This window comes from Podarcis cretensis, assembly GCF_951804945.1.
Source record: "Podarcis cretensis genome assembly, chromosome: 3".
NCBI classification, from domain to species: Eukaryota; Metazoa; Chordata; class Lepidosauria; order Squamata; family Lacertidae; genus Podarcis; species Podarcis cretensis.
The window spans coordinates 35,673,727-35,683,967 of NC_137172.1; the positions used below are offsets into that span (position 1 = coordinate 35,673,727).

Below are 10,241 nucleotides of genomic sequence, written 5' to 3' on the forward strand. Positions count from 1 at the left end.
TTTCCTTGGTTAGAGTGACGCGCTCGGAGAGGGATTCCCTGGTCGTCTGCAACAGACCGAGCTCCGCTTAAAGGGGAACAGGATCGAAACGCTAATAGTAATAATAATAGTAATACTGGGGCGGCGGGGGGCGTACGGAGAAGAGAAGCCGACACTTTATTCGCGGCGCCGGTGGATTTTCTTAAATGCTGCTTGTGCAAAACTCGAGTGTGGGCGGCTTGCGCTATTGTGGCAGAATACACGGGCCGATTCGCACCGCGACCCAAAGCAAGGGCAGGGTGGGGAAGATTTGCATCAGGACGCATTGTTTGCAAAAGGGCGTTGGCTCCCTCCCAAGTACGTGCTACCGATCTTGGGTGGCATGTCAGGTTTGGCGTGTCGGGGAGTAGTAGAAGCAGCGGCGGAGATAAAAAGAATCGCTGGTGCCGCGCAACTTGGCCGAAGCTTCGTACCGAGTCGGTTTGCCCCGCCCGCCTGCGCGGTACTCCCTTCGCCCGCTTATTCTTGTTATTCTTTGCCCCAAATGCAATTTGCAGTAATAGCCGGCTCTTCTGTCGTAGAGCGGCCGCTCGATCTCATAACGCATTCCCCCGCTTTGCCGGGTCTACTTTAAGTAGCGAGCTCCTAATTGCATTCAACTATTATAATTGCAGCGCTGCCTCCTCTAGGAAGGAACTGAAAGATCCCCATAGCCGTCCAGGCTTTTTCCTGAACTTGCTGGACGCGCCCCGTTTCCCTAAACTGCCCGTGGTAGACCCCTAAATAAACCCGGTTATTTATTTGCAAGCCTCACTTGCCAACAGACCGACGAGGAAATGCTGGACTTGGATAACATGATATCGCGCAAGTCTATGAAGTCCCGTGGAGATGCGGGCGGGGAGGAGCTTATTTCAAGATCGACATGTTTAGACTTGTACAGAAGCCCCATCGGACTCAGTGGGCCTCACTTCCAAGTTCGGTTGCAGGAGCCCTGCTCACTTGCCTGAGAAGCAGCCCCGATGAACTCTGGAGGGTTTACCTCTGAGTAGTGAGCACACACAGGATCGGGTGCAAAGAACTTTAAAAGAAACGCAGATGGAACGATACACGTGTCGTAGGCGCTTGCGAAGGGCGAGCTCACACGATCCACGCCTGATGGCTGCGCTTTGCCAAAGTGGGCGCGGAGCTGCGGAACTGCAGCCGCCGCCAGAAAGGTCCTGAGCGGCGTAAACCGTTTGAGAAGGGTAAACAGCTCGGAATCCGCCCGTATTGCTGGGATCCCTGCTAAGAGCCGACACGGGAACTTGGTCGCTTCCCCTGAGCGGCTGCTAGGCCGCTGCCACCCCTGGCTGGAGAGAGACGCACGCTGTTCCCTTTGCCTTCCGTCGGGCCCGCCCCTTCCAGGAATGCCTCCCCGGTGGGAGGAGCGCTTTGCGGCTGAGTTGTGCTGCCGCCGCCGCTGCTGTTGCTGCTTTGCACGCACGCACGGCCGGGCGGCGTTGCCTGCTGGGCTCGGGTGTCTTCCAGTAAAGTTACGTGGCTGCTGGCTAACCCCCAGAGATCAAGGAGTTTTACTATGGAATTTGGGACGGTCGCTGCTGATGCAACCGTGCAAGGCTTTGCGTTCGCGGCGAGGAAGGGCGAGCAAGCGGGCGGGAAATGCAGTGGGGGCAAATCCTGGACGGAGGCGCGGGGAAGAGGGGATGGGCGCTGGAATTTCCCACCGAAGATTACGTCTGCCCCAACCTTTCCTACCCCCCCTTTTTTTGAGGGGGCGGGGGAAACAAGGGCTCCCCAGGAAGTGAGACGCGAACTGTTCCCGCTGCGTTTGTTTGTTTTGTGTGTTTGGAAATTGGCTTTTTTTTTTTTTTTTTTTTGCATTGGTAAAGAGCCGTCTCGAACAAAGGCCAGCATTTCAGGAGAGTTAGAAGGAAACGCTCGAGAAAGAAAGCCTCAGGCTGTAAGGCTTGCAGGATGCCAAGGACCAGATGAATGTCGAAATTACCATTTTCATAATAACAACAACAATGGAATGCCTATTAACAACAACAGCAGCAATAGTAATGGAATGCCTATCATAATATAAAGTTGCTTCCAGAAGTGTATGTAGGTCATTATCAGCAAACACGCACAAATTAAAATATTGTGATCCTTTTAAAAAAAGGGGTTGTTGTGATAATAATAATAATAATAATATAATATTTTATTTATATCCCGCCCTCCCCAGCCAAAGTCCCATAAATTTATGGGGCATAAGGCTATCAGTGGCCACTAGCCAGGGTAGCTATATTCTGCTGTCAGTGTGGGGGTCAATACACTCCTGTATACCAGTTACTGGAATTGCAGGTGCAAAGTGCGCTATTGCACTCAAGTCTGCGACCTTATGAGCAACGGTTGAAGGAGTTGGGTATGTTTAGCTTGGGAAAGCGGAGACTGAGGATATTTGATAGCGGGTGGTGCTGTGGGTTAAACCACAGAGCCTAGGACTTGCCGATCAGAAGGTCAGCGGTTCAAATCCCCGTGACGGGGTGAGCTCCCGTTGCTCGGTCCCTGCTCCTGCCAACCTAGCAGTTCGAAAGCACGTCAAAGTGCAAGTAGATAAATAGGTACCGCTCCGGCAGGAAGGTAAACGGCGTTTCCGTGTGCTGCTCTGGTTCTCCAGAAGCGGCTTTGTCATGCTGGCCACATGACCCAGAAGCTGTATGCCGGCTCCCTCGGCCAGTAAAGCGAGATGAGCGCCACAACCCCAGAGTCGGTCACGACTGGACCTAATGGTCAGGGGTCCCTTTACCTTTAATAGCTGAAGGGCTGTCACATGGTGGATGGAGCAAGCTTGTTTTCTCCTGCTCTGGAGGGTAGGACTCGGAACCAAGGGCTTCAGGTTGCAAGAAAGGAGATTCCAACTAAACATCAGGAGTAACATTCTGATAGTAAAAGCTGTTTGATAGTGGAACGGACTCCTTTGGAAGGTGGTGGACTCTCCTTCCTTGGAGGTCTTTTAAGCAGAGGTTGGTCAGCTGTCGTGCATGATTTAGTTAAGATTCCTGCATTGCAGGGGTTGGACTAGATGACCCTCAGGGTCCCTTCCAACTCTACAGTCCTCTGATTCCATGATTCTTGCTTGTGGGCTCACCACATCTCGTTGGCCGCTGTTAGAACAGGATGATGGACTAGATGGGCTTTGGCCCGATCCAAAAGGCTCTTACATTCTTATTGTGGCTTTGTGATGGGGTGGGCTGTGGTGCAAGGATGGGGAACATGTGGCCTTCCAGCTGAGCAACTGGCCATATTGGCTGAGGCTGATGGAAGGTGGAGTTAAACATCTGGAGAGACACAGAACCCACCAGCCCTACTCTAGCCCACAAAAGCACCTGCCACAATCAGTTTGCTAGTTTTTAAGATTCTACGAGAATTGTAGAACCTTAAAAACCCTCAAAATGGGAGGGTTCTGAGATTCTGCCGGTGCTTCTTCCTATCCCTCCACCACAGTGAGCCAAATAAAAGCTGAACATCATGAAAACAGTGTAGGGAGCAGGAAATATCCAGGACAAAGGTCATGCTGTAAGGGACTCCACCCTTCACTAATTATTGACTCCATATATGGAGTTATGGGCTCCGTTTCTGAAAGGGACATAGTGTTCCACATCAGTACTTTTATGGCTCCCAATCCGAACGCTTCTGAGCCAGTAGGCATGTCTGAGAAGTGAATGGATCAATGGACCATTACCTCCTAAGAAAAGATGGAAGGGAATTCTCTTCCTACTTTATGCAGCAGTTTTGTCTGCCAGAGCACAACTGCTGAGTCCCATAATAACTGCTCTTTATCCTGACTCCATTGTAGCTGTATATTAGATACCTCCTTTATTGCAAAAAGTCTGTGGATAATGAACATGTGACAATTGATCCTAGAATCAAAGGATTAATCGACAGCCTTGGAGCAAAGTGTGGTGAAGATTAGCTTCCCAAAGACAACATGTCCTTGGATGTTCTGAGGAAGGGAGGCCTGAGCGATGTGGACTTAAAAACAAGAGCCTGGAACTTCTTGGTGTAATGGAAGCTGCAGGACGACATGCTTGCAGTTATTGTCCATCATTTAATTAGCAGCCCTTGACTGGCAATATTGTTGATTAACCTTAGCGACAGAGCAGAGCTGGTCTTTAACATCTCCATATTCTAGGCAAGAGAAAGGGGCTTGCCCAAGGCCACCCAGTGAATTCTTGAACCAGCAGCTTTTCAGTACAGTGGTACCTCGGGTTACAGACGCTTCAGGTTACAAGACTCTGCTAGCCCAGAAATAGTACCTTGGGTTAAGAACTTTGCTTCAGAATGAGAACAGAAATCGTGCAGCGGCAGCAGGAAGCCCCAGTAGCTAAAGTGGTCTTCCGGTTAAGAACAGTTTCAGGTTAAGAACGGACCTCCAGAACGAAATAAGTTCTTAACCCGAGGTACCACTGTATAGCAGATAAGTCTTAGGAGTAATCTACTGCTCAAAACTGTCTGGGTTCAATTTGGATTGGTCCAGTTTTCTCATTGTGAAAATCATATGGGTAAAGAGGTGTAGCTCAGTGGTAGAGGTTTGCAGGCAGATGGTCCCAGCTTCAGTCAACAACATCTCCATCCAGGTAGTCTGGACCCGTCTGAAATTCTGGAGAGCCACTTGCCAGATAGTGCAAACAGTACTGAGCTTAGACTGGATCAGCAGTTGGACCCAGTACAGAGCAACTTCCTATTTCCTATTTTAAGGACAACTATCAGATTAGAGGCATGCTCTTGGTACAGTATGTTTTTTTGCCTGTGGGAGGTCACAGGTTCCGTCGCTGATATCTCCAGGCAGGGCTATAAAAGGCTCCTGTCTAAAATCTCGGCAAGTCGCTGCCAATTAGTGTAGACAATACTGAACTAGATAGACACTGTATGAGTCAGCTTCCTAAGGCCTTAAAACTGTTTGGGGCTTCCTGTTCTGTTCCCCTTGGCTAGCCCAGACCTACAAATATTTACTTAGAAGGTGGTTGCCTGTGGCTCTTGAGCACAGCTGTACCTTTCCTAGCCTCAAGAGGGAGGGGAAACACTTGCCTCTAGCCAGCTAGAACTGCTGTCTTTTGGACTGACGGCTCAGTTTTGTCCTCTTGAGAAAAACACTTGGGTTCCTGCCACTCAAGACGCTGATTCTGGGCCAACTGCTCTGTGCTCCAGGCAGCTTAGTGGCAATTCTATGCACAAAGGTAGGTATGTCTTTACTTAGGGTGTCTACTCAAGAGTAGACCCATTGAAGTAAATGGACACGACTCACTTAGATTCGTTCATTTCAGTTGGTCGGCTCTTGAAGAGGACCCAGTTGAAAACAACCCTTGAGATTCCGTTTCCATTCTCCTCACTAAAACGTTTACGTCCTGCCTGTCCACAACAAGCTCATAGCAGCAGCTAACAAAATCAGTGAGAAGAGCAAGTTAGCCATTTACAAAGCAAATAAACCACTAAAACAGCATAAAAAGCGGCAGAGAGGTACGATTTTAAAAATAGAAACTGTTACTGCAATGGTTTGCCTAGCCAAGCTGAAAACCATGTCAGGAGGGAGTGCCCATCATCTCCGAAATTGGAAGCTGCCTAGAGTGTCTGGGTCAACCCAGTCAAATGGGCAGGGTTTAAGTAATAACTTTATTATTATGGTTAAACCAGCCTTAGAATGTAGGAATAGTTCTGCTAGATCCCACAGAGACAACCCAAATGCCTATGGGAAGCCCATAAGCAGAGCGTAAGAGAAATAGCCCTCTCCCTGTGCTGTTTCCCAGTGACTTCAACAATGTCTAGGCAACACGATGACCATATGCATACGTAATAGACAATCTTTATAGAATTCCTTCAAATCATAAAAAGTTCAAAATGAAATCTTTAGTATCAAAGTCTCTGAAAATCTTTAAATGAAGCGAGGTACCAAAGTTTGTACGGTGGAAGACAAGCTGTGAAGCTTTGTGTATTCAACAATGATGCCCAACACTGAACAGTAATTCCGGATATTGACTACTGTTTTGTAGAATTCTTTGTCAGAGTGGTGGGTGGATATAGAATGCTTCATAAACCCATCTTATTTTGAACAAATGTATATAAATGAAAATATCAAATGCTGTGGAATAGTGCTCAGTTTCCCAGTGACTGGCTTTCAGGGGCATACTTCTTATGCTCAAGGCAGCATACAGCCTTTGCAACTAGCCAGGGGCGTTGCATAGAGGGGGCTGAGGGGCCATGAATCCCAGGTGCATTTTTGAGAGGGGGAGCAACCAGCTGCCCCCCTCCCAGTCTCCCTTATTAGAGTCTGGCTCCGGCGGGCAAGGGAGCTGCCTTGCGCCCAGCCACAGCTCCACTTCTGGGTCAGGAGGCGGAGAAAAGGAGGAGAATTGCAGTTGCCACTCCTCTCCTCGGCTGGGCAGCGCCATACCCAACCTGGGCAGTGGGAGCGTATGCTCTGCCGCTGCAACTAGCAGCTGTGTGGTGACTACTTTCCATTAATTTGTCTTGGCCCTTTTATGTAAAGCTGTCCAAGTTGGTGTCCTTCGCTAAATCCTGTGACAGCAGATGCCATCATTTAATGAGGGAGTGCGCCCTTTTGCCTCTCCTTAATCGCCCACCATTCATCGGCTGAGTCCATGCTCTAGTAACATGAGAGAGGGAGGATAAGCCTTGGTCAGTATCATGCATCTCTACCACATCTCCCCTTTATCCCTGTGCTTTCCAGGCACAGGACAAGCGTGGATGGGCCCTCAGTAGAAGGCAGCTTTCTATGTTCCTAAGCCTAGATCAGCCAGCCAGCCAGCCAGCAGGGACTTCCTCATAGGGTCTCCCTTGTGTTAAATGAGCATGGACAGTTCACACAGAATAGTGATCAGCAACAAAAGACTCCTGAGCCAAAACTGGTCCCCCACTCCAGTTGTCAAACTAGAAAGGAAAAAATAATAGCAACTGCCAGCTATGGCAATGGCTTGCCACTCCAAAAGGGTGTGGGAGAATGTGATGCTAACAACCAAAACCAAGATGAAGATCTACCAGGCTTGTTCTGTTGAGCATGTTGCTTTATGGAAGCGAGTCTTGGGCAACTTAGAACCGCCAAGAGCAACGCCTCAACACCTGTCAAGGTTCAGGGAATCCTATCCCTCCCCCGGTGGTGGCAAAAAAAAGCAGGTATCGAGAAGAGTCCTTGCTACGGAATTTATTCCGGATTTACAGAGAGAGAAAAAGGAATGTAAAGGTAAAGGGACCCCTGACCATTAGGTCCAGTCGTGACCAACTCTGGGGTTGCGGCGCTCATCTCGCTTTATTGGCCGAGGGAGCCGGCGTACAACTTCCGGGTCATGTGGCCAGCATGACTAAGCCGCTTCTGGCGAACCAGAGCAGCGCACGGAAACGCCGTTTACCTTCCCGCCGGAGCGGTACCTATTTATCTACTTGCACTTTGACGTGCTTTCGAACTGCTAGGTTGGCAGGAGCTGGGACTGAGCAATGGGAGCTCACTCCATCGCGGGGATTCGAACCGCCGACCTTCTGATCGGCAAGCCCAAGGCTCAGTGGTTTAATAAGTAGCCCCTATTAATGGCGTTGCTCTGAGTAATCTCCTCCCCCCCTTTTACTCTCCGTCATCTACAGCTCCACCCCTCATATGGTGGCCTTTCCGCTTTCTGCTCTTCTACTTTCACAGCCCTCCTGTTTCTAGGAAAAGGGGGGTCGGGAATGCTTTCTAATGGTAACGTGTCAGCCAGCTGTTCTGGCTCTGATGTTTCCCCCGCTTCCCATTCCATTATCTTTTTTTTTTTATAATATTTTTATTAAATTTTCACATTTTATAGAGACAAACATACACACACAAAGACAAAGACAACACGTATGAAATTTCATAACCTTACTTTCCTAACCCCAGTTCTTGACCTCCCCCCACCCCCCCTTCATACATCCTAGTTCAATTACATTAACTCAGCAAATTCAAATCTCTCATCCATTGCATATTATTACTATATCTATATATATATGTTTTTTCTTTTTTTTTTTTTTAAAAAAAAATCATTTACTTGGCCAGATTTTACTTATCCAATTTTCTTATAAAACATTAAAACCTTTTCTAAGGTCATCTCGAGTTCCTTCCACGAATTTCCCTTTAATCTTAAAAATAGGTCATAATCAAACACAAAAGTCATAAAGATTTAAAAACAAGTTCTCCTTTCCCCCCCCCCCCCAGCCCCGGTTTCTGTCCCTTCCAAATGTCCCCCCATCCATAACAACAGTTTTTAGCCTGGGTTCCTCACATCTGAGGCCTTTAAGTCCTTGTCAGTCTCTCTTTGCCGATCTTGTTGGTAACCCTCCTCATTGGTCCTCAGGTTTCGGGGAAATTTCAGCTCAGTCTCATCAGGATTTCTTCCATCCAAAGTACTTGACACCAGCTGCTGCAGAAGATCAACCAGTCCATACTCAAATAGGAAGCCCCGGTCATATTTCTTATTTCTTTTAAAATCAGGTATTCCAGATGTTCCAGGGGCTTCCTCCCTCCTCTTTCGCATCTTTCGCAGATTTGTAATCCAAGGGTCTTCTTCTTTGTATTCTAACAATGTAGGCTTGTGGTTGGTAGTCTCCATCTGTGCTAGCCCTTGCTCGCTCTCCCCCTGTTCCGAAGTTATCTCTTCTGATTCAGCTGCAGATTTTTCCCCAGTCAAATCCATTGTACCTTCAGCAGAGTCATTTATTTTAAAGTTCAAGGTTATGAGTTGTTTACTCATGACCGTGGTCTGCTCCTCCAGTTTTCCCACAAGAAAAAACATTCTTTCTAGCTCTGCCTGTAGTTTTCCAGCTGCAGCCATTGCAATGTTTCAATGTTTCCCCTAGGGGGATTCTAGTTACTTAGTAATCTTTTCCAATAGTCCTTTACTTTGTTATTTCCCTACTTTGCTTCCAACCACTTTAGTTCAAATGTAACAAATTAAGTCCAAAAAGTGTTAAATAATAGAGTTTTTCACTTTCGCTGCCCGTTTGACAGCTCCTTTGACAGCTGTCAAACTCCTCGTTCCTTATTCTCCAGCTCACATAAAAGGACACCCCCGGGTCTGGGGGGGTTCAAACAAAAACTTCTAAAAAATCACTCTTACTCTCCAGCACACATCTTCTTCTGTCAAATTCATGCAAATCTTATCTTTTACAGAACACCAAGGAAAGAACTCTCCACCTTAGTTCTCCGATCTTTGCTTTAAATTTTCTGTAGGCAGGGGGGGGTGCGGACTTCCCTTTAGCACATCCCCCGATCGTGCCGAATTCAAGGATAAGCTTTTTAGAGTCCAAATTCCAATCTACTCACGGATTAATTAGAGTCCGAATTTCAGGGAAGAAAGTCAGCGGTCTCCGGCCATGGCTCGCGGCTTCGCTCCACTGCAGTAGCGGTCTACTCACAGCACCACGCCACTCCCCGTACCCTCTCCGCAGCCTTTAAAAAGGCTCTTCGTGGGTCGGGGGGGCGCTTTAGGTGCCCGCCGAGTCACCAGGTCCGCAGGCTTCCGCGCCTGCGGTTTCTAAGGGTCCCCGCGTCGCCGTCGCGGTGAGACCCGTTTGCAATGGAGCCGATTCCCTCCGGAGCTCGGAGGGAATCCGCCATTACTCGGATCGCGCTAACCCGGAAGTCCTCCCATTCCATTATCTCCCAGCTGTGTCCTCCTTCTGTCTGAGAGTCATGACCTTCTGCAAACCACCATTCCTCTTCAGTCCAGTCGCTGACAACACCTGACACATGCACTGCATCACATTCTCAGCATGTTTGCTCTCCTGTCTCAGCAGCATCTACACTGGCTTGGTCACATCCACAGAATGGAAGATGGCAGGATCCCCAAGGATGCTGGGGAGCTGGCTTCAGGCACCAGGTCCATTGGCCAGCCAACTCTTGTGTTACAAAGATGACATGAGGGCTGGCAACGTCAACCCTGCCATGTGAGAACCCCTTTCAGATGACTGTGGTGCCTGGAGACAGGTCACGCATCCACAGCAGTAACCAGAGGACGAACGAATGCTGGGAGGAGCACAGAAAGAAGGAAAACCATGATACAGAAACCTGCATCAGCACAACCGGACGCCTTCATCTGCCCCAGCTGCAACAAAACATCCTTCTCCTGTATCAGTCACTGCAACCGCAGCAGGCACTGTAACCCAATAGTTTGACTTCACCCCCAACGGCACACTCCATTGTCTCCCCGAGACAGACAGATGCCAACAACAATGGAGAATTGGTGGCCCTCTAGTAA

General features: G+C 48.6%; 1 long non-coding RNA gene across 1 annotated transcript in view; it reads left to right on the forward strand.

Annotated features, from left to right (window-relative positions):
- Window positions 1-10,241, forward strand: part of LOC307212273 — a 33,338-nt gene that overhangs the window by 1,552 nt on the left and 21,545 nt on the right. The window lies entirely within an intron of this gene.